This window comes from Narcine bancroftii, chromosome 2 (genome assembly GCF_036971445.1).
Source record: "Narcine bancroftii isolate sNarBan1 chromosome 2, sNarBan1.hap1, whole genome shotgun sequence".
Taxonomy (NCBI): Eukaryota; Metazoa; Chordata; class Chondrichthyes; order Torpediniformes; family Narcinidae; genus Narcine; species Narcine bancroftii.
The window spans coordinates 1371981-1398333 of record NC_091470.1 but is presented as its reverse complement, the minus strand read 5'-3'; positions in this window follow the sequence as shown (position 1 = coordinate 1398333).

Here is a 26353-nt window from a genome sequence, read left to right as displayed (position 1 = left end):
ACAGGGAGAAGGAATAAAATGTCACAGGGAGAAGGGAATAAAATGTCACAGGGAGAAGGGAATAAAATGTCACAGGGAGAGGGAATGAAATGTCACAGGGAGAAGGAAATAAAATGTCACAGGGAGAAGTGAATAAAATGTCACAGGGAGAATGAAATAAAATATTACAGGGAGATGGAATAAAATTTCACAGGGAGAGGGAATAAAAAATCACAGGGATAGGGAATAAAATGTCACGGGGAGAGGGAATGAAATGACACAGGGAGAAGGGAATAAAATATCCCAAGGAGACGGAATAAGATGTCACAGGGGGAGGGAATAAAATGTCACAGGTAGAAGGGAAATAAATGTCACAGGAGGTGGGAATGAATTGTCAAAGGGAGAAGGGAATAAAATGTCACAGGGAGAATGAAAAAAAATATTACAGGGAGATGTAATAAAATTTGACATGGAGAGGGAATAAAAAATCACAGGGAGTGGGAATAAAATGTCACGGGGAGAGGGAATGAAACGACACAGGGGGAAGGGAATAAAATATCCCAAGGAGAGGGAATAAGATGTCACAGGGGGAGGGAATGAAATGTCACAGGTAGAAGGGAAAGAAATGTCATAGGAGGAGGGAATGAATTGTCACAGGGAGAAGGGAATAAAATGTCACAGGAAGAGGGAGTAAAACGTCACAGGGAGAGGGAATGAAAGGTCACAGTGAGAAGGGAATAAAATGTCACAGGGAGAAGGAAATAAAATATCACAGGGAAGAGGAATAAAATGTCACAGGGAGAGGGAATAAAAAATCAAAGGGAGTGGGAATAAAATGTCACAGGGAGAAGGGAATAAAAAGTCACAGGAAGAGGGAATAAAATGTCACAGGGAGAAGGGAATAAAATGTCACAGGGCGAGAGAATAAAATGTCACAGGGAGAAGGAATAAAATGTCACAGGGAGAAGGGAATAAAATGTCACAGGGAGAAGGGAATAAAATGTAACAGGGAGAGGGAATGAAATGTCACAGGGAGAAGGAAATAAAATGTCACAGGGAGAAGGGAATAAAATGTCACAGGGAGAGGGGAATGAAATGTCACAGGGAGAAGGAAATAAAATATCACAGGGAGATGGAAAAAATTTCGCAGGGAGAGGGAATAAAAAATCACAGGAAGAGGGAATAAAATGTCACAGGGAGAAGGGAATAAAAAGTCACAGGGAGAGGGAATAAAATTTCACAGGGAGAGGGAATAAAATGTCACAGGGAGAAGGGAATAAAATGTCACAGGGCGAGAGAATAAAATGTCACAGGGAGAAGGAATAAAATGTCACAGGGAGAAGGGAATAAAATGTCACAGGGAGAAGGGAATATAATGTAACAGGAAGAGGGAATAAAATGTCACAGGGAGAAGGGAATAAAATGTCACAGGGCGAGAGAATAAAATGTCACAGGGAGAGGGAATGAAATGTCACAGGGAGAAGGAAATAAAATGACACAGGGAGAAGGGAATAAAATGTCACAGGGAGAATGAAATAAAATATTACAGGGAGATGGAATAAAATTTCACAGGGAGAGTGAATAAAAAATCACAGGGAGAGGGAATAAAATGTCACAGGGATTGGGAATAAAATGTCACGGGGAGAGAGAATGAAATGACACAGGGAGAAGGGAATAAAATATCCCAAGGAGAGGGAATAAGATGTCACAGGGGGAGGGAATAAAATGTCACAGGGAGAAGGGAATAAAAAGTCAGAGGAAGAGGGAATAATATTTAACAGCGAGAGGGAATAAAATGTCACGGGGATTGAGAATTAAAAGTCAAAGGGGGAGGGAATGAAATGTCACAGGGAGAGGGCATGAAATGTCACAGGGAGAGGGAATAAAATGTCACAGGGAGAAGGGAATAAAATGTCACAGGGAGAGGGAATAAAATGTCACGGAGAAGGGAATAAAATGTTACAGGAAGAGGGAATAAAATGTCACAGGGAGAAGGGAATAAAATGTCACAGGGCGAGAGAATAAAATGTCACAGGGAGAAGGAATAAAATGTCACAGGGAGAAGGGAATAAAATGTCACAGGGAGAATGAAATAAAATATTACATGGAGATGTAATAAAATTTCACATGGAGAGGGAATAAAAAATCACAGGGAGTGGGAATAAAATGTCACGGGGAGAGGGAATGAAACGACACAGGGAGAAGGGAATAAAATATCCCAAGGAGAGGGAATAAGATGTCACAGGTGGAGGGAATGAAATGTCACAGGTAGAAGGGAAAGAAATGTCACAGGAAGAGGGAATGAATTGTCACAGGGAGAAGGGAATAAAATGTCACAGGAAGAGGGAATAAAACGTCACAGGGAGAGGGAATGATATGTCACAGTGAGAAGGGAATAAAATGTCACTAGGAGATGGGAATAAAATGTCAAAGGGAGTGGGAATAAAATGTCACAGGGAGAAGGAAATAAAATATCGCAGGGAGAAGGAATAAAATTTCACAGGGAGAGGGAATAAAAAATCACAGCGAGAGGGAATAAAATGTCACAGGGAGAAGGGAATAAAAAGTCACAGGAAGAGGGAATAATATTTAACAGCGAGAGGGAATAAAATGTCACGGGGATAGAGAATGAAATGTCAAAGGGGGAGGGAATGAAATGTCACAGGGAGAGGGAATGAAATGTCACAGGGTGAGGGAATGAAATGTCACGGGAATAGAGAATGAAATGTCAAAGGGGGAGGGAATGAAATGTCACAGGGAGAGGGAATGAAATGTCACAGGGAGAAGGGAATAAAATGTCACAGGGAGAAGGGAATAAAATGTCACAGGGAGAAGGGAATAAACTGTCACAGGGAGATGGAATAAAATGTCACAGGGAGAGGGAATAAAATGTCACAGGGAGAAGGGAAAAAAATGTCACAGGGAGAGGGAATAAAATGACACAGGGAGAAGGGAATAAAATGTTACAGGAAGAGGGAATAAAATGTCACAGGGAGAAGGGAATAAAATGTCACAGGGAGAAGGAATAAAATGTCACAGGGAGAAGGGAATAAAATGTCACAGGGAGAAGGGAATAAAATGTCACAGGGAGAGGGAATGAAATGTCACAGGGAGAAGGAAATAAAATGTCACAGGGAGAAGTGAATAAAATGTCACAGGGAGAATGAAATAAAATATTACAGGGAGATGGAATAAAATTTCACAGGGAGAGGGAATAAAAAATCACAGGGATAGGGAATAAAATGTAACGGGGAGAGGGAATGAAATGACAGAGGGAGAAGGGAATAAAATATCCCAAGGAGACGGAATAAGATGTCACAGGGGGAGGGAATAAAATGTCACAGGTAGAAGGGAAATAAATGTCACAGGAGGTGGGAATGAATTGTCAAAGGGAGAAGGGAATAAAATGTCACAGGGAGAATGAAATAAAATATTACAGGGAGATGTAATAAAATTTGACATGGAGTGGGAATAAAAAATCACAGGGAGTGGGAATAAAATGTCACGGGGAGAGGGAATGAAACGACACAGGGAGAAGGGAATAAAATATCCCAAGGAGAGGGAATAAGATGTCACAGGGGGAGGGAATGAAATGTCACAGGTAGAATGGAAAGAAATGTCATAGGAGGAGGGAATGAATTGTCACAGGGAGAAGGGAATAAAATGTCACAGGAAGAGGGAGTAAAACGTCACAGGGAGAGGGAATGAAAGGTCACAGTGAGAAGGGAATAAAATGTCACAGGGAGAAGGAAATAGAATATCACAGGGAAGAGGAATAAAATGTCACAGGGAGAGGGAATAAAAAATCAAAGGGAGTGGGAATAAAATGTCACAGGGAGAAGGGAATAAAAAGTCACAGGAAGAGGGAATAAAATGTCACAGGGAGAAGGGAATAAAATGTCACAGGGCGAGAGAATAAAATGTCACAGGGAGAAGGAATAAAATGTCACAGGGAGAAGGGAATAAAATGTCACAGGGAGAAGGGAATAAAATGTAACAGGGAGAGGGAATGAAATGTCACAGGGAGAAGGAAATAAAATGTCACAGGGAGAAGGGAATAAAATGTCACAGGGAGAGGGGAATGAAATGTGACAGGGAGAAGGAAATAAAATATCACAGGGAGATGGAAAAAATTTCGCAGGGACAGGGAATAAAAAATCACAGGAAGAGGGAATAAAATGTCACAGGGAGAAGGGAATAAAAAGTCACAGGGAGAGGGAATAAAATTTCACAGGGAGAGGGAATAAAATGTCACGGGGAGAAGGAATAAAATGTTACGGGAGAAGGGAATAAAATGTCACAGGGAGAAGGGAATAAAAGGTCACAGGAAGAGGGAATAAAATGTGACAGTGAGAGGGAATGAAAAGTCACACGGAGAAGGGAAGAAAATGACAGAGGGAGAAGGGAATAAAATGACACAGGGAGAAGGGAATAAAATGTGACATGGAGAGGGAATAAAAAGTCACAGGGAGAAGGAAATAAAATGTCACAGGGTGAAGGAATAAAATGTCACAGGGAGAGGGAATAAAATGTCACAGAGAGAAGGGATTAAAATGTCAGAGGGAGAAGGGAATAAAATGTCACAGGGAGAAGGGAATAAAATGTGACATGGAGAGGGAATAAAAAGTCACAGGGAGAAGGAAATAAAATGACACATGGAGATGGAATAAAATGTCACAGGGAGAAGGGAATGAAATGTCACCGGGAGAAGGGAATAACATGTCACAGGGAGAAGGAATAAAATGTCACAGGGAGAAGGGAATAAAAGGTCTCAGGGAGAAGGGAAAAAATGTCACAGTGAGAAGGAAATAAAATGTCACAGGGACTAGGGAATAAAATGTCACTGGGAGAAGGGAATAAAATGTCACAGGAGAAGGGAATTAAATATTACAGGGAGAGGGAATCAAATGTCACAGGGAGAAGGGAATAATATGTCACAGAGAGAAGGAATAAAATGTCACATGTAGAAGGGAATAAAATGTCTGAGGGTGAAGGAATAAAATGTCACAGGGAGACGGAATAAAATGTCACAGGGTGAAGGAATAAAATTTCACAGGGAGGGGGAATAAAATTTCACAGGGAGAAGGGAATAAAATGTCACAGGGAGAAGGGAATAAACTGTCACAGGTAGAGGGAATAAAATGTCACAGGGAGAGGGAATAAAAAGTCACAGGAAGAGGGAATAAAATTTCACAGGGAGAGGGAATAAATTGTCACGGGGAGAAGGAATAAAATGTCACAGGGAAAAGGGAATGAAATGTCAAAGGGGGAGGGAATGAAATGTCACAGGGAGAGGGAATGAAATGTCACAGGGAGAGGGAATGAAATGTCACAGGGAGAAGGGAATAAAATGTCACAGGGAGAAGGAATAAAATGTCACAGGGAGAGGGAATGAAATGTCAGAGGGAGAAGAGAATAAAATGTCACAGGGAGCAGGAAGAAAATGTCAGAGGGAGAAGGAAATAAAATGTCACAGGGAGAAGGGAATAAAATGTCACCGCGAGAGGGAATAAAATGTCACAGGGAGAGGGAATAAAATGTCAAAGGGAGAAGGAAATAAAATGTCACAAGGAGAAGGGAACAAAATGTCACAGGGAGAGGAAATAAAATGTCACAGGGAGAAGGGAAAAAATGTCAAAGTGAGAAGGGAATAAAATGTCACAGGGAGAAGGAATAAAATGTCACAGGGAGAAGGGAATAAAATTTCACAGGGAGAGGGAATAAAATGTCACAGGGAGAAGGGAATAAAATGTCACAGGGAGAGGGAATAAAATGTCACAGGGAGATAGAATAAAATGTCACAGGGAGAAGGAAATAAAATGTCACAGGGAGAAGGGAATAAAATGTCACAGGGAGAATGAAATAAAATATTACAGGGAGATGGAATAAAATTTCACAGGGAGAGGGAATAAAAAATCACAGGGAGTGGGAATAAAATGTCACGGGGAGAGGGAATGAAATGACACAGGGAGAAGGGAATAAAATATCCCAAGGAGAGGGAATAAGATGTCACAGGGGGAGGGAATGAAATGTCACAGGTAGAAGGGAAAGAAATGTCATAGGAGGAGGGAATGAATTGTCACAGGGAGAAGGGAATAAAATGTCACAGGAAGAGGGAATAAAACGTCACAGGGAGAAGGGAATAAAAAGTCACAGGATGAGGGATTAATATTTAACAGCGAGAGGGAATAAAATGTCACGGGGATAGAGAATGAAATGTCAAAGGGGGAGGGAATGAAATGTCACAGGGAGAGGGAATGAAATGTCACAGGGTGAGGGAATGAAATGTCACGGGGATAGAGAATGAAATGTCAAAGGGGGAGGGAATGAAATGTCACAGGGAGAGGGAATGAAATGTCACAGGGAGAAGGGAATAAAATGTCACAGGGAGAAGGGAATAAAATGTCACAGGGAGAAGGGAATAAACTGTCACAGGGAGACGGAATAAAATGTCACAGGGAGAGGGACTAAAATGTCACAGGGAGACGGGAAAAAAATGTCACAGGGAGAGGGAATAAAATGTCACAGGGAGAAGGGAATAAAATGTCACAGGGAGAATGAAATAAAATATTACAGGGAGATGGAATAAAATTTCACAGGGAGAGGGAATAAAAAATCACAGGGAGTGGGAATAAAATGTCACGGGGAGAGGGAATGAAATGACACAGGGAGAAGGGAATAAAATATCCCAAGGAGAGGGAATAAGATGTCACAGGGGGAGGGAATGAAATGTCACAGGTAGAAATGAAAGAAATGTCATAGGAGGAGGGAATGAATTGTCACAGGGAGAAGGGAATAAAATGTCACAGGAAGAGGGAATAAAACGTCACAGGGAGAGGGAATGAAATGTCACAGTGAGAAGGGAATAAAATGTCACTAGGAGATGGGAATAAAATGTCAAAGGGAGTGGGAATAAAATGTCACAGGGAGAAGGAAATAAAATATCACAGGGAGAAGGAATAAAATTTCACAGGGAGAGGGAATAAAAAATCACAGCGAGAGGGAATAAAATGTCACAGGGAGAAGGGAATAAAAAGTCACAGGAAGAGGGAATAATATTTAACAGCGAGAGGGAATAAAATGTCACGGGGATAGAGAATGAAATGTCAAAGGGGGAGGGAATGAAATGTCACAGGGAGAGGGAATGAAATGTCACAGGGTGAGGGAATGAAATGTCACGTGGATAGAGAATGAAATGTCAAAGGGGGAGGGAATGAAATGTCACAGGGAGAGGGAATGAAATGTCACAGGGAGAAGGGAATAAAATGTCACAGGGAGAAGGGAATAAAATGTCACAGGGAGAAGGGAATAAACTGTCACAGGGAGACGGAATAAAATGTCACAGGGAGAGGGACTAAAATGTCACAGGGAGAAGGGAAAAAAATGTCACAGGGAGAGGGAATAAAATGTCACAGGGAGAAGGGAATAAAATGTCACAGGGAGAATGAAATAAAATATTACAGGGAGATGGAATAAAATTTCACAGGGAGAGCGAATAAAAAATCACAGGGAGTGGGAATAAAATGTCACGGGGAGAGGGAATGAAATGACACAGGGAGAAGGGAATAAAATATCCCAAGGAGAGGGAAAAAGATGTCACAGGGGGAGGGAATGAAATGTCACAGGTAGATGGGAAAGAAATGTCATAGGAGGAGGGAATGAATTGTCACAGGGAGAAGGGAATAAAATGTCACAGGAAGAGGGAATAAAACGTCACAGGGAGAGGGAATGAAATGTCACAGTGAGAAGGGAATAAAATGTCACTAGGAGATGGGAATAAAATGTCAAAGGGAGTGGGAATAAAATGTCACAGGGAGAAGGAAATAAAATATCACAGGGAGAAGGAATAAAATTTAACAGGGAGAGGGAATAAAAAATCACAGCGAGAGGGAATAAAATGTCACAGGGAGAAGGGAATAAAAAGTCACAGGAAGAGGGAATAATATTTAACAGCGAGAGGGAATAAAATGTCACGGGGATAGAGAATGAAATGTCAAAGGGGGAGGGAATGAAATGTCACAGGGAGAAGGGAATAAAAAATCACAGGGATAGGGAATAAAATGTCACAGGGAGAAGGGAATAAAATGTCACAGGGAGAAGGGTTTAAAATGTCACAGGGAGAGGGAATTTAATGTCACAGGGAGAAGGAAATAAAATGTCACAGGGAGAAGTGAATAAAATGTCACAGGGAGAATGAAATAAAATACTACAGGGAGATGGAATAAAATTCACAGGGAGAGGGAATAAAAAATCACAGGGATAGGGAATAAAATGTCACGGGAGAGGGAATGAAACGACACAGGGAGAAGGGAATAAAATATCTCAAGGAGACGGAATAAGATGTCACAGGGGGAGGGAATAAAATGTCACAGGTAGAAGGGAAAGAAATGTCACAGGAGGTGGGAATGAATTGTCAAAGGGAGAAGGGAATAAAATGTCACAGGGAGAATGAACTAAAATATTACAGGGAGATGTAATAAAATTTGACATGGAGAGGGAATAAAAAATCACCGGGAGTGGGAATAAAATGTCACGGGGAGAGGCAATGAAACGACACAGGGAGAAGGGAATAAAATATCCCAAGGAGAGGGAATAAGATGTCACAGGGGGAGGGAATGAAATGTCACAGGTAGAAGGGAAAGAAATGTCATAGGAGGAGGGAATGAATTGTCACAGGGAGAAGGGAATAAAATGTCACAGGAAGAGGGAATAAAACATCACAGGGAGAGGGAATGAAATGACACAGTGAGAAGGGAATAAAATGTCACAGGGAGAAGGAAATAAAATATCATTGGGAAGAGGAATAAAATGTCACAGGGAGAGGGAATAAAAAATCAAAGGGAGTGGGAATAAAATGTCACAGGGAGAAGGGAATAAAAAGTCACAGGAAGAGGGAATAAAATGTCACAGGGAGAAGGGAATAAAATGTCACAGGGAGAAGGAATAAAATGTCACAGGGAGAAGGGAATAAAATGTCACAGGGAGAAGGGCATAAAATGTAACAGGAATAGGGAATAAAATGTCACAGGGAGAAGGGAATAAAATGTCACAGGGCGAGAGAATAAAATGTCACATGGAGAGGGAATGAAATGTCACAGGGAGAAGGAAATAAAATGTCACAGGGAGAAGGGAATAAAATGTCACAGGGAGAATGAAATAAAATATTACAGGGAGATGGAATAAAATTTCACAGGGAGAGGGAATAAAAAATCACAGGGAGAGGGAATAAAATGTCACAGGGAGTGGGAATAAAATGTCACGGGGAGAGGGAATGAAATGACACAGGGAGAAGGGAATAAAATATCCCAAGGAGAGGGAATAAGATGTCACAGGGGGAGGGAATGAAATGTCACAGATAGAAGGGAAAGAAATGTCACAGGAAGAGAGAATGAATTGTCACAGGGAGAAGGGAGTAAAATGTCACAGGAATAGGGAATAAAACGTCACAGGGAGAGGGAATGAAATGTCACAGTGAGAAGGGAATAAAATGTCACTAGGAGATGGGAATAAAATGTCAAAGGGAGTGGGAATAAAAAATCACTGCGAGAGGGAATAAAATGTCACAGGGAGAAGGGAATAAAAAGTCACAGGAAGAGGGAATAATATTTAACAGCAAGAGGGTATAAAATGTCACGGGGATAGAGAATGAAATGTCAAAGGGGGAGGGAATGAAATGTCACAGGGAGAGGGCATGAAATGTCACAGGGAGAAGGGAATAAAATGTCACAGGGAGAAGGGAATAAAATGTCACAGGGAGAAGGGAATAAACTGTCACAGGTAGAGGGAATAAAATGTCACAGGGAGAGGGAATAAAATGTCACAGGGAGAAGGGAATAAAATGTCACAGGGAGAGGGAATAAAATGTCACGGAGAAGGGAATAAAATGTTACAGGAAGAGAGAATAAAATGTCACAGGGAGAAGGGAATAAATTGTCACAGGGCGAGAGAATAAAATGTCACAGGGAGAAGGAATAAAATGTCACAGGGAGAAGGGAATAAAATGTCACAGGGAGAAGGGTATAAAATGTCACAGGGAGAATGAAATAAAATATTACAGGGAGATGGAATAAAATTTCACATGGAGAGGGAATAAAAAATCACAGGGAGTGGGAATAAAATGTCACGGGGAGAGGGAATGAAACGACAGAGGGAGAAGGGAATAAAATATCCCAAGGAGAGGGAATAAGATGTCACAGGGGGAGGGAATGAAATGTCACAGGTAGAAGGGAAAGAAATGTCACAGGAAGAGGGAATGAATTGTCACAGGGAGAAGGGAATAAAATGTCACAAGAAGAGGGAATAAAACGTCACAGGGAGAGGGAATGAAATGTCACAGTGAGAAGGGAATAAAATGTCACTAGGAGATGGGAATAAAATGTCAAAGGGAGTGGGAATAAAATGTCACAGGGAGAAGGAAATAAAATATCACAGCGAGAAGGAATAAAATTTCACAGGGAGAGGGAATAAAAAATCACAGCGAGAGGGAATAAAATGTCACAGGGAGAAGGGAATAAAAAGTCACAGGAAGACGGAATAATATTTAACAGCGAGAGGGAATAAAATGTCACGGGGATAGAGAATGAAATGTCAAAGGGGGAGGGAATGAAATGTCACAGGGAGAGGGAATGAAATGTCACAGGGTGAGGGAATGAAATGTCACAGGGAGAAGGGAATAAAATGTCACAGGGAGAGGGAATAAAATGTCACAGGGAGAAGGGAAAGAAATGTCATAGGAGGAGGGAATGAATTGTCTCAGGTAGAAGGGAATAAAATGTCACAGGAAGAGGGAATAAAACGTCACAGGGAGAGGGAATGAAATGTCACAGTGAGAAGGGAATAAAATGTCACAGGGAGAAGGAAATAAAATATCACAGGGAAGAGGAATAAAATGTCACAGGGAGATGGAATAAAAAATCAAAGGGAGTAGGAATAAAATGTCACAGGGAGAAGGGAATAAAAAGTCACAGGAAGAGGGAATAAAATGTCACAGGGCGAGAGAATAAAATGTCAGAGGGAGAAGGAATAAAAGGTCACAGGGAGAAGGGAATAAAATATCACAGGGAGAAGGGAATAAAATGTAACAAGGAGAGGGAATGAAATGTCACAGGGAGAAGGGAATAAAATGTCACAGGGAGAAGGGAATAAAATGTAACAGGGAGAAGGAATAAAATGTCACAGGGAGAAGGGAATAAAATGTCACAGGGAGAAGGGAATAAAATGTCACAGGGAGAAGGGAATAAAATGTCACAGGGAGAAGGGAATAAAATGTCACAGGGCGAGAGAATAAAATGTCACAGGGAGAAGGAATAAAATGTCACAGGGAGAAGGGAATAAAATGTCACAGGGAGAAGGGAATAAAATGTAACAGGAAGAGGGAATAAAATGTCACAGGGAGAAGGGAATAAAATGTCACAGGGCGAGAGAATAAAATGTCACAGGGAGAAGGGAATAAAATGTCACAGGGAGAATGAAATAAAATATTACAGGGAGATAGAATAAAATTCACAGGGAGAGTGAATAAAAAATCACAGGGAGAGGGAATAAAATGTCACAGGGAGTGGGAATAAAATGTACCGGGGAGAGGGAATGAAATGACACAGGGAGAAGGGAATAAAATATCCCAAGGAGAGGGAATAAGATGTCACAGGGAGAGGGAATGAAATGTCACAGGTAGAAGGGAAAGAAATGTCACAGGAAGAGGGAATGAATTGTCACAGGGAGAAGGGAATAAAATGTCACAGGAAGAGGGAATAAAACGTCACAGGGAGAGGGAATGAAATGTCACAGTGAGAAGGGAATAAAATGTCACTAGGAGATGGGAATAAAATGTCAAAGGGAGTGGGAATAAAATGTCACAGGGAGAAGGAAATAAAATATCACAGGGAGAAGGAATAAAATTTCACAGCGAGAGGGAATAAAAAATCACAGCGAGAGGGAATAAAATGTCACAGGGAGAAGGGAATAAAAAGTCAGAGGAAGAGGGAATAATATTTAACAGCGAGAGGGAATAAAATGTCACGGGGATTGAGAATTAAAAGTCAAAGGGGGAGGGAATGAAATGTCACAGGGAGAGGGCATGAAATGTCACAGGGAGAGGGAATAAAATGTCACAGGGAGAAGGGAATAAAATGTCACAGGGAGAGGGAATAAAATGTCACGGAGAAGGGAATAAAATGTTACAGGAAGAGGGAATAAATGGTCACAGGGAGAAGGGAATAAAATGTCACAGGGCGAGAGAATAAAATGTCACAGGGAGAAGGAATAAAATGTCACAGGGAGAAGGGAATAAAATGTCACAGGGAGAAGGGAATAAAATGTAACAGGGAGAATGAAATAAAATATTACAGGGAGATGTAATAAAATTTCACATGGAGAGGGAATAAAAAATCACAGGGACTGGGAATAAAATGTCACGGGGAGAGGGAATGAAACGACACAGGGAGAAGGGAATAAAATATCCCAAGGAGAGGGAATAAGATGTCACAGGGGGAGGGAATGAAATGTCACAGGTAGAAGGGAAAGAAATGTCACAGGAAGAGGGAATGAATTGTCACAGGGAGAAGGGAATAAAATGTCACAGGAAGAGGGAATAAAACGTCACAGGGAGAGGGAATGAAATGTCACAGTGAGAAGGGAATAAAATGTCACTAGGAGATGGGAATAAAATGTCAAAGGGAGTGGGAATAAAATGTCACAGGGAGAAGGAAATAAAATATCACAGGGAGAAGGAATAAAATTTCACAGGGAGAGGGAATAAAAAATCACAGCGAGAGGGAATAAAATGTCACAGGGAGAAGGGAATAAAAAGTCACAGGAAGAGGGAATAATATTTAACAGCGAGAGGGAATAAAATGTCACGGGGATAGACAATGAAATGTCAAAGGGGGAGGGAATGAAATGTCACAGGGAGAGGGAATGAAATGTCACAGGGTGAGGGAATGAAATGTCACGGGAATAGAGAATGAAATGTCAAAGGGGGAGGGAATGAAATGTCACAGGGAGAGGGAATGAAATGTCACAGGGAGAAGGGAATAAAATGTCACAGGGAGAAGGGAATAAAATGTCACAGGGAGAAGGGAATAAACTGTCACAGGGAGACGGAATAAAATGTCACAGGGAGAGGGAATAAAATGTCACAGGGAGAAGGGAAAAAATGTCACAGGGAGAGGGAATAAAATGACACAGGGAGAAGGGAATAAAATGTCACAGGGAGAAGGAATAAAATGTCACAGGGAGAAGGGAATAAAATGTCACAGGGAGAAGGGAATAAAATGTCAAAGGGAGAGGGAATGAAATGTCACAGGGAGAAGGAAATAAAATGTCACAGGGAGAAGTGAATAAAATGTCACAGGGAGAATGAAATAAAATATTACAGGGAGATGGAATAAAATTTCAGAGGGAGAGGGAATAAAAAATCACAGGGATAGGGAATAAAATGTCACGGGGAGAGGGAATGAAACGACACAGGGAGAATGGAATAAAATATCCCAAGGAGACGGAATAAGATGTCACAGGGGGAGGGAATAATATGTCACAGGTAGAAGGGAAATAAATGTCACAGGAGGTGGGAATGAATTGTCAAAGGGAGAAGGGAATAAAATGTCACAGGGAGAATGAAATAAAATATTACAGGGAGATGTAATAAAATTTGACATGGAGAGGGAATAAGATGTCACAGGAGGAGGGAATGAATTGTCACAGTGAGAAGGGATTAAAATGTCACAGGGAGAAGGAAATAAAATATCACAGGGAAGAGGAATAAAATGTCACAGGGAGAGGGAATAAAAAATCAAAGGTAGTGGGAATAAAATGTCACAGGGAGAAGGGAATAAAAAGTCACAGGAAGAGGGAATAAAATGTCACAGGGAGAAGGGAATAAAATGTCACAGGGCGAGAGAATAAAATGTCACAGGGAGAAGGAATAAAATGTCACAGGGAGAAGGGAATAAAATGTCACAGGGAGAAGGGAATAAAATGTAACAGGGAGAGGGAATGAAATGTCACAGGGAGAAGGAAATAAAATGTCACAGTTAAAATGAAATAAAATATTACAGGGAGATGGAATAAAATTTCACAGGGAGAGGGAATAAAAAATCACAGAAAGAGGGAATAAAATGTCACAGGGAGTGGGAATAAAATGTCACGGGGAGAGGGAATGAAATGACACAGGGAGAAGGGAATAAAATATCCCAAGGAGAGGGAATAAGATGTCACAGGGGGAGGGAATGAAATGTCACAGGTAGAAGGGAAAGAAATGTCACAGGAAGAGGGAATGAATTGTCACAGGGAGAAGGGAATAAAATGTCACAGGAAGAGGGAATAAAACGTCACAGGGAGAGGGAATGAAATGTCACAGTGAGAAGGGAATAAAATGTCACTAGGAGATGGGAATAAAATGTCAAAGGGAGTGGGAATAAAATGTCACAGGGAGAAGGAAATAAAATATCACAGGGAGAAGGAATAAAATTTCACAGGGAGAGGGAATAAAAAATCACAGCGAGAGGGAATAAAATGTCACAGGGAGAAGGGAATAAAAAGTCACAGGAAGAGGGAATAATATTTAACAGCGAGAGGGAATAAAATGTCACGGGGATAGAGAATGAAATGTCAAAGGGGGAGGGAATGAAATGTCACAGGGAGAGGGAATGAAATGTCACAGGGTGAGGGAATGAAATGTCACGGGAATAGAGAATGAAATGTCAAAGGGGGAGGGAATGAAATGTCACAGGGAGAGGGAATGAAATGTCACAGGGAGAAGGGAATAAAATGTCACAGGGAGAAGGGAATAAAATGTAACAGGTAGAAGGGAATAAACTATCACAGGGAGACGGAATAAAATGTCACAGGGAGAGGGAATAAAATGTCACAGGGAGAAGGGAAAAATATGTCACAGGGAGAGGGAATAAAATGTCACAGAGAGAAGGGAATAAAATGTTACAGGAAGAGGGAATAAAATGTCACAGCGAGAAGGGAATAAAATGTCACAGGGAGAAGGAATAAAATGTCACAGGGAGAAGGGAATAAAATGTCACAGGGAGAGGGAATGAAATGTCACATGGAGAAGGAAATAAAATGTCACAGGGAGAAGTGAATAAAATGTCACAGGGAGAATGAAATAAAATATTACAGGGAGATGGAATAAAATTTCACAGGGAGAGGGAATAAAAAATCACAGGGATAGGGAATAAAATGTCACGGGGAGAGGGAATGAAACAACACAGGGAGAAGGGAATAAAATATCCCAAGGAGACGGAATAAGATGTCACAGGGGGAGGGAATAAAATGTCACAGGTAGAAGGGAAATAAATGTCACAGGAGGTGGGAATGAATTGTCAAAGGGAGAAGGGAATAAAATGTCACAGGGAGAATGAAATAAAATATTACAGGGAGATGTAATAAAATTTGACATGGAGAGGGAATAAAAATCACAGGGAGTGGGAATAAAATGTCACGGGGAGAGGGAATGAAACGACACAGGGAGAAGGGAATAAAATATCCCAAGGAGAGGGAATAAGATGTCACAGGGGGAGGGAATGAAATGTCACAGGTAGAAGGGAAAGAAATGTCATAGGAGGAGGGAATGAATTGTCACAGGGAGAAGGGAATAAAATGTCACAGGAAGAGGGAGTAAAACGTCACAGGGAGAGGGAATGAAAGGTCACAGTGAGAAGGGAATAAAATGTCACAGGGAGAAGGAAATAAAATATCACAGGGAAGAGGAATAAAATGTCACAGGGAGAGGGAATAAAAAATCAAAGGGAGTGGGAATAAAATGTCACAGGGAGAAGGGAATAAAAAGTCACAGGAAGAGGGAATAAAATGTCACAGGGAGAAGGGAATAAAATGTCACAGGGCGAGAGAATAAAATGTCACAGGGAGAAGGAATAAAATGTCACAGGGAGAAGGGAATAAAATGTCACAGGGAGAAGGGAATAAAATGTAACAGGGAGAATGAAATAAAATATTACAGGGAGATGGAATAAAATTTCACAGGGAGAGGGAATAAAAAATCACAGGGAGAGGGAATAAAATGTCACAGGGAGTGGGAATAAAATGTCACGGGGAGAGGGAATGAAATGACACAGGGAGAAGGGAATAAAATATCCCAAGGAGATGGAATAAGATGTCACAGGGGGAGGGAATGAAATGTCACAGGTAGAAGGGAAAGAAATGTCACAGGAAGAGGGAATGAATTGTCACAGGGAGAAGGGAATAAAATGTCACAGGAAGAGGGAATAAAACGTCACAGGGAGAGGGAATGAAATGTCACAGTGAGAAGGTAATAAAATGTCACTAGGAGATGGGAATAAAATGTCAAAGGGAGTGGGAATAGAATGTCACAGGGAGAAGGAAATAAAATATCACAGGGAGAAGGAATAAAATTTCACAGGGAGAGGGAATAAAAAATCAACGCGAGAGGGAATAAAATGTCACAGGGAGAAGGGAATAAAAAGTCACAGGAAGAGGGAATAATATTTAACAGCGAGAGGGAATAAAATGTCACGGGGATAGAGAATGAAATGTCAAAGGGGGAGGGAATGAAATGTCACAGGGAGAGGGAATGAAATGTCACAGGGAGAAGGGAATAAAATATCCCAAGGTGAGGGAATAAGATGTCACAGGGGGAGGGAATGAAATGTCACTGGTAGAAGGGAAAGAAATGTCACAGGAAGAGGGAATGAATTGTCACAGGGAGATGGGAATAAAATGTCACAGGAAGAGGGAATAAAACGTCACAGGGAGAGGGAATGAAATGTCACAGTGTGAAGGGAATAAAATGTCACTTGGAGATGGGAATAAAATGTCAAAGGGAGTGGGAATAAAATGTCACAGGGAGAAGGAAATAAAATATCACATGGAGAAGGAATAAAATTTCACAGGGAGAGGGAATAAAAAATCACAGCGAGAGGGAATAAAATGTCACAGGGAGAAGGGAATAAAAAGTCACAGGAAGAGGGAATAATATTTAACAGCGAGAGGGAATAAAATGTCACGGGGATAGAGAATGAAATGTCAAAGGGCGAGCGAATGAAATGTCACAGGGAGAGGGAATGAAATGTCACAGGGTGAGGGAATGAAATGTCACGGGGATAGAGAATGAAATGTCAAAGGGGGAGGGAATGAAATGTCACAGGGAGAGGGAATGAAATGTCACAGGGAGAAGGGAATAAAATGTCACAGGGAGAAGGGAATAAAATGTCACAGGGAGAAGGGAATAAACTGTCACAGGGAGAAGGAATAAAATGTCACAGGGAGAGGGAATAAAATGTCACAGGGAGAAGGGAAAAAAATGTCACAGGGAGAGGGAATAAAATGTCACAGGGAGAAGGGAATAAAATGTTACAGGAAGAGGGAATAAAATGTCACAGGGAGAAGGGAATAAAATGTCACAGGGCGAGAGAATAAAATGTCACAGGGAGAAGGAATAAAATGTCACAGGGAGAAGGGAATAAAATGTCACAGGGAGAAGGGAATCAAATGTCACAGGGAGAGGCAATGAAATGTCACAGGGAGAAGGAAATAAAATGTCACAGGGAGAAGTGAATAAAATGTCACAGGGAGAATGAAATAAAATATTACAGGGAGATGGAATAAAATTTCACAGGGAGAGGGAATAAAAAATCACAGGGATAGGGAATAAAATGTCACGGGGAGAGGGAATGAAACGACACAGGGAGAAGGGAATAAAATATCCCAAGGAGACGGAATAAGATGTCACAGGGGGAGGGAATAAAATGTCACAGGTAGAAGGGAAAGAAATGTCACAGGAGGTGGGAATGAATTGTCAAAGGGAGAAGGGAATAAAATGTCACAGGGAGAATGAACTAAAATATTACAGGGAGATGTAATAAAATTTGACATGGAGAGGGAATAAAAAATCACAGGGAGTGGGAATAAAATGTCACGGGGAGAGGGAATGAAACGACACAGGGAGAAGGGAATAAAATATTCCAAGGAGAGGGAATAAGATGTCACAGGGAGAAGGGAATAAAATGTCACAGGGAGAAGGAATAAAATGTCACAGGGAGAAGGGAATAAAATGTCACAGGGAGAAGGGAATAAAATGTCACAGGGAGAGGGAATGAAATGTCACAGGGAGAAGGAAATAAAATGTCACAGGGAGAAGTGAATAAAATGTCACAGGGAGAATGAAATAAAATATTACAGGGAGATGGAATAAAATTTCACAGGGAGAGGGAATAAAAAATCACAGGGATAGGGAATAAAATGTCACGGGGAGAGGGAATGAAATGACACAGGGAGAAGGGAATAAAATATCCCAAGGAGACGGAATAAGATGTCACAGGGGGAGGGAATAAAATGTCACAGGTAGAAGGGAAATAAATGTCACAGGAGGTGGGAATGAATTGTCAAAGGGAGAAGGGAATAAAATGTCACAGGGAGAATGAAATAAAATATTACAGGGAGATGTAATAAAATTTGACATGGAGTGGGAATAAAAAATCACAGGGAGTGGGAATAAAATGTCACGGGGAGAGGGAATGAAACGACACAGGGAGAAGGGAATAAAATATCCCAAGGAGAGGGAATAAGATGTCACAGGGGGAGGGAATGAAATGTCACAGGTAGAAGGGAAAGAAATGTCATAGGAGGAGGGAATGAATTGTCACAGGGAGAAGGGAATAAAATGTCACAGGAAGAGGGAGTAAAACGTCACAGGGAGAGGGAATGAAAGGTCACAGTGAGAAGGGAATAAAATGTCACAGGGAGAAGGAAATAAAATATCACAGGGAAGAGGAATAAAATGTCACAGGGAGAGGGAATAAAAAATCAAAGGGAGTGGGAATAAAATGTCACAGGGAGAAGGGAATAAAAAGTCACAGGAAGAGGGAATAAAATGTCACAGGGAGAAGGGAATAAAATGTCACAGGGCGAGAGAATAAAATGTCACAGGGAGAAGGAATAAAATGTCACAGGGAGAAGGGAATAAAATGTCACAGGGAGAAGGGAATAAAATGTAACAGGGAGAGGGAATGAAATGTCACAGGGAGAAGGAAATAAAATGTCACAGGGAGAAGGGAATAAAATGTCACAGGGAGAGGGGAATGAAATGTGACAGGGAGAAGGAAATAAAATATCACAGGGAGATGGAAAAAATTTCGCAGGGACAGGGAATAAAAAATCACAGGAAGAGGGAATAAAATGTCACAGGGAGAAGGGAATAAAAAGTCACAGGGAGAGGGAATAAAATTTCACAGGGAGAGGGAATAAAATGTCACGGGGAGAAGGAATAAAATGTTACGGGAGAAGGGAATAAAATGTCACAGGGAGAAGGGAATAAAAGGTCACAGGAAGAGGGAATAAAATGTGACAGTGAGAGGGAATGAAAAGTCACACGGAGAAGGGAAGAAAATGACAGAGGGAGAAGGGAATAAAATGACACAGGGAGAAGGGAATAAAATGTGACATGGAGAGGGAATAAAAAGTCACAGGGAGAAGGAAATAAAATGTCACAGGGTGAAGGAATAAAATGTCACAGGGAGAGGGAATAAAATGTCACAGAGAGAAGGGATTAAAATGTCAGAGGGAGAAGGGAATAAAATGTCACAGGGAGAAGGGAATAAAATGTGACATGGAGAGGGAATAAAAAGTCACAGGGAGAAGGAAATAAAATGACACATGGAGATGGAATAAAATGTCACAGGGAGAAGGGAATGAAATGTCACCGGGAGAAGGGAATAACATGTCACAGGGAGAAGGAATAAAATGTCACAGGGAGAAGGGAATAAAAGGTCTCAGGGAGAAGGGAAAAAATGTCACAGTGAGAAGGAAATAAAATGTCACAGGGACTAGGGAATAAAATGTCACTGGGAGAAGGGAATAAAATGTCACAGGAGAAGGGAATTAAATATTACAGGGAGAGGGAATCAAATGTCACAGGGAGAAGGGAATAATATGTCACAGAGAGAAGGAATAAAATGTCACATGTAGAAGGGAATAAAATGTCTGAGGGTGAAGGAATAAAATGTCACAGGGAGACGGAATAAAATGTCACAGGGTGAAGGAATAAAATTTCACAGGGAGGGGGAATAAAATTTCACAGGGAGAAGGGAATAAAATGTCACAGGGAGAAGGGAATAAACTGTCACAGGTAGAGGGAATAAAATGTCACAGGGAGAGGGAATAAAAAGTCACAGGAAGAGGGAATAAAATTTCACAGGGAGAGGGAATAAATTGTCACGGGGAGAAGGAATAAAATGTCACAGGGAAAAGGGAATGAAATGTCAAAGGGGGAGGGAATGAAATGTCACAGGGAGAGGGAATGAAATGTCACAGGGAGAGGGAATGAAATGTCACAGGGAGAAGGGAATAAAATGTCACAGGGAGAAGGAATAAAATGTCACAGGGAGAGGGAATGAAATGTCAGAGGGAGAAGAGAATAAAATGTCACAGGGAGCAGGAATAAAATGTCAGAGGGAGAAGGAAATAAAATGTCACAGGGAGAAGGGAATAAAATGTCACCGCGAGAGGGAATAAAATGTCACAGGGAGAGGGAATAAAATGTCAAAGGGAGAAGGAAATAAAATGTCACAAGGAGAAGGGAACAAAATGTCACAGGGAGAGGAAATAAAATGTCACAGGGAGAAGGGAAAAAATGTCAAAGTGAGAAGGGAATAAAATGTCACAGGGAGAAGGAATAAAATGTCACAGGGAGAAGGGAATAAAATTTCACAGGGAGAGGGAATAAAATGTCACAGGGAGAAGGGAATAAAATGTCACAGGGAGAGGGAATAAAATGTCACAGGGAGATAGAATAAAATGTCACAGGGAGAAGGAAATAAAATGTCACAGGGAGAAGGGAATAAAATGTCACAGGGAGAATGAAATAAAATATTACAGGGAGATGGAATAAAATTTCACAGGGAGAGGGAATAAAAAATCACAGGGAGTGGGAATAAAATGTCACGGGGAGAGGGAATGAAATGACACAGGGAGAAGGGAATAAAATATCCCAAGGAGAGGGAATAAGATGTCACAGGGGGAGGGAATGAAATGTCACAGGTAGAAGGGAAAGAAATGTCATAGGAGGAGGGAATGAATTGTCACAGGGAGAAGGGAATAAAATGTCACAGGAAGAGGGAATAAAACGTCACAGGGAGAAGGGAATAAAAAGTCACAGGATGAGGGAATAATATTTAACAGCGAGAGGGAATAAAATGTCACGGGGATAGAGAATGAAATGTCAAAGGGGGAGGGAATGAAATGTCACAGGGAGAGGGAATGAAATGTCACAGGGTGAGGGAATGAAATGTCACGGGGATAGAGAATGAAATGTCAAAGGGGGAGGGAATGAAATGTCACAGGGAGAGGGAATGAAATGTCACAGGGAGAAGGGAATAAAATGTCACAGGGAGAAGGGAATAAAATGTCACAGGGAGAAGGGAATAAACTGTCACAGGGAGACGGAATAAAATGTCACAGGGAGAGGGACTAAAATGTCACAGGGAGACGGGAAAAAAATGTCACAGGGAGAGGGAATAAAATGTCACAGGGAGAAGGGAATAAAATGTCACAGGGAGAATGAAATAAAATATTACAGGGAGATGGAATAAAATTTCACAGGGAGAGGGAATAAAAAATCACAGGGAGTGGGAATAAAATGTCACGGGGAGAGGGAATGAAATGACACAGGGAGAAGGGAATAAAATATCCCAAGGAGAGGGAATAAGATGTCAAAGGTGGAGGGAATGAAATGTCACAGGTAGAAGGGAAAGAAATGTCATAGGAGGAGGGAATGAATTGTCACAGGGAGAAGGGAATAAAATGTCACAGGAAGAGGGAATAAAACGTCACAGGGAGAGGGAATGAAATGTCACAGTGAGAAGGGAATAAAATGTCACTAGGAGATGGGAATAAAATGTCAAAGGGAGTGGGAATAAAATGTCACAGGGAGAAGGAAATAAAATATCACAGGGAGAAGGAATAAAATTTCACAGGGAGAGGGAATAAAAAATCACAGCGAGAGGGAATAAAATGTCACAGGGAGAAGGGAATAAAAAGTCACAGGAAGAGGGAATAATATTTAACAGCGAGAGGGAATAAAATGTCACGGGGATAGAGAATGAAATGTCAAAGGGGGAGGGAATGAAATGTCACAGGGAGAGGGAATGAAATGTCACAGGGTGAGGGAATGAAATGTCACGTGGATAGAGAATGAAATGTCAAAGGGGGAGGGAATGAAATGTCACAGGGAGAGGGAATGAAATGTCACAGGGAGAAGGGAATAAAATGTCACAGGGAGAAGGGAATAAAATGTCACAGGGAGAAGGGAATAAACTGTCACAGGGAGACGGAATAAAATGTCACAGGGAGAGGGACTAAAATGTCACAGGGAGAAGGGAAAAAAATGTCACAGGGAGAGGGAATAAAATGTCACAGGGAGAAGGGAATAAAATGTCACAGGGAGAATGAAATAAAATATTACAGGGAGATGGAATAAAATTTCACAGGGAGAGCGAATAAAAAATCACAGGGAGTGGGAATAAAATGTCACGGGGAGAGGGAATGAAATGACACAGGGAGAAGGGAATAAAATATCCCAAGGAGAGGGAAAAAGATGTCACAGGGGGAGGGAATGAAATGTCACAGGTAGATGGGAAAGAAATGTCATAGGAGGAGGGAATGAATTGTCACAGGGAGAAGGGAATAAAATGTCACAGGAAGAGGGAATAAAACGTCACAGGGAGAGGGAATGAAATGTCACAGTGAGAAGGGAATAAAATGTCACTAGGAGATGGGAATAAAATGTCAAAGGGAGTGGGAATAAAATGTCACAGGGAGAAGGAAATAAAATATCACAGGGAGAAGGAATAAAATTTAACAGGGAGAGGGAATAAAAAATCACAGCGAGAGGGAATAAAATGTCACAGGGAGAAGGGAATAAAAAGTCACAGGAAGAGGGAATAATATTTAACAGCGAGAGGGAATAAAATGTCACGGGGATAGAGAATGAAATGTCAAAGGGGGAGGGAATGAAATGTCACAGGGAGAAGGGAATAAAAAATCACAGGGATAGGGAATAAAATGTCACAGGGAGAAGGGAATAAAATGTCACAGGGAGAAGGGTTTAAAATGTCACAGGGAGAGGGAATTTAATGTCACAGGGAGAAGGAAATAAAATGTCACAGGGAGAAGTGAATAAAATGTCACAGGGAGAATGAAATAAAATACTACAGGGAGATGGAATAAAATTCACAGGGAGAGGGAATAAAAAATCACAGGGATAGGGAATAAAATGTCACGGGAGAGGGAATGAAACGACACAGGGAGAAGGGAATAAAATATCTCAAGGAGACGGAATAAGATGTCACAGGGGGAGGGAATAAAATGTCACAGGTAGAAGGGAAAGAAATGTCACAGGAGGTGGGAATGAATTGTCAAAGGGAGAAGGGAATAAAATGTCACAGGGAGAATGAACTAAAATATTACAGGGAGATGTAATAAAATTTGACATGGAGAGGGAATAAAAAATAACCGGGAGTGGGAATAAAATGTCACGGGGAGAGGCAATGAAACGACACAGGGAGAAGGGAATAAAATATCCCAAGGAGAGGGAATAAGATGTCACAGGGGGAGGGAATGAAATGTCACAGGTAGAAGGGAAAGAAATGTCATAGGAGGAGGGAATGAATTGTCACAGGGAGAAGGGAATAAAATGTCACAGGAAGAGGGAATAAAACATCACAGGGAGAGGGAATGAAATGACACAGTGAGAAGGGAATAAAATGTCACAGGGAGAAGGAAATAAAATATCATTGGGAAGAGGAATAAAATGTCACAGGGAGAGGGAATAAAAAATCAAAGGGAGTGGGAATAAAATGTCACAGGGAGAAGGGAATAAAAAGTCACAGGAAGAGGGAATAAAATGTCACAGGGAGAAGGGAATAAAATGTCACAGGGAGAAGGAATAAAATGTCACAGGGAGAAGGGAATAAAATGTCACAGGGAGAAGGGCATAAAATGTAACAGGAAGAGGGAATAAAATGTCACAGGGAGAAGGGAATAAAATGTCACAGGGCGAGAGAATAAAATGTCACATGGAGAGGGAATGAAATGTCACAGGGAGAAGGAAATAAAATGTCACAGGGAGAAGGGAATAAAATGTCACAGGGAGAATGAAATAAAATATTACAGGGAGATGGAATAAAATTTCACAGGGAGAGGGAATAAAAAATCACAGGGAGAGGGAATGAAATGTCACAGGGAGAAGGAAATAAAATGTCACAGGGAGAAGGGAATAAAATGTCACAGGGAGAATGAAATAAAATATTACAGGGAGATGGAATAAAATTTCACAGGGAGAGGGAATAAAATTTCACAGGGAGAGGGAATAAAAAATCACAGGGAGTGGGAATAAAATGTCACGGGGAGAGGGAATGAAATGACACAGGGAGAAGGGAATAAAATATCCCAAGGAGAGGGAATAAGATGTCACAGGGGGAGGGAATGAAATGTCACAGATAGAAGGGAAAGAAATGTCACAGGAAGAGAGAATGAATTGTCACAGGGAGAAGGGAGTAAAATGTCACAGGAATAGGGAATAAAACGTCACAGGGAGAGGGAATGAAATGTCACAGTGAGAAGGGAATAAAATGTCACTAGGAGATGGGAATAAAATGTCAAAGGGAGTGGGAATAAAAAATCACTGCGAGAGGGAATAAAATGTCACAGGGAGAAGGGAATAAAAAGTCACAGGAAGAGGGAATAATATTTAACAGCAAGAGGGTATAAAATGTCACGGGGATAGAGAATGAAATGTCAAAGTGGGAGGGAATGAAATGTCACAGGGAGAGGGCATGAAATGTCACAGGGAGAAGGGAATAAAATGTCACAGGGAGAAGGGAATAAAATGTCACAGGGAGAAGGGAATAAACTGTCACAGGTAGAGGGAATAAAATGTCACAGGGAGAGGGAATAAAATGTCACAGGGAGAAGGGAATAAAATGTCACAGGGAGAGGGAATAAAATGTCACGGAGAAGGGAATAAAATGTTACAGGAAGAGAGAATAAAATGTCACAGGGAGAAGGGAATAAATTGTCACAGGGCGAGAGAATAAAATGTCACAGGGAGAAGGAATAAAATGTCACAGGGAGAAGGGAATAAAATGTCACAGGGAGAAGGGTATAAAATGTCACAGGGAGAATGAAATAAAATATTACAGGGAGATGGAATAAAATTTCACATGGAGAGGGAATAAAAAATCACAGGGAGTGGGAATAAAATGTCACGGGGAGAGGGAATGAAACGACAGAGGGAGAAGGGAATAAAATATCCCAAGGAGAGGGAATAAGATGTCACAGGGGGAGGGAATGAAATGTCACAGGTAGAAGGGAAAGAAATGTCACAGGAAGAGGGAATGAATTGTCACAGGGAGAAGGGAATAAAATGTCACAGGAAGAGGGAATAAAACGTCACAGGGAGAGGGAATGAAATGTCACAGTGAGAAGGGAATAAAATGTCACTAGGAGATGGGAATAAAATGTCAAAGGGAGTGGGAATAAAATGTCACAGGGAGAAGGAAATAAAATATCACAGCGAGAAGGAATAAAATTTCACAGGGAGAGGGAATAAAAAATCACAGCGAGAGGGAATAAAATGTCACAGGGAGAAGGGAATAAAAAGTCACAGGAAGACGGAATAATATTTAACAGCGAGAGGGAATAAAATGTCACGGGGATAGAGAATGAAATGTCAAAGGGGGAGGGAATGAAATGTCACAGGTAGAGGGAATGAAATGTCACAGGGTGAGGGAATGAAATGTCACAGGGAGAAGGGAATAAAATGTCACAGGGAGAAGGAAATAAAATGTCACAGGGAGAAGGGAATAAACTGTCACGGGGAGACGGAATAAAATGTCACAGGGAGAGGGAATAAAATGTCACAGGGAGAAGGGAAAAAAATGTCACAGGGAGAGGGAATAAAATGTCACAGGGAGAAGGGAAAGAAATGTCATAGGAGGAGGGAATGAATTGTCTCAGGTAGAAGGGAATAAAATGTCACAGGAAGAGGGAATAAAACGTCACAGGGAGAGGGAATGAAATGTCACAGTGAGAAGGGAATAAAATGTCACAGGGAGAAAGAAATAAAATATCACAGGGAAGAGGAATAAAATGTCACAGGGAGATGGAATAAAAAATCAAAGGGAGTAGGAATAAAATGTCACAGGGAGAAGGGAATAAAAAGTCACAGGAAGAGGGAATAAAATGTCACAGGGAGAAGGGAATAAAATGTCACAGGGCGAGAGAATAAAATGTCAGAGGGAGAAGGAATAAAAGGTCACAGGGAGAAGGGAATAAAATATCACAGGGAGAAGGGAATAAAATGTAACAAGGAGAGGGAATGAAATGTCAC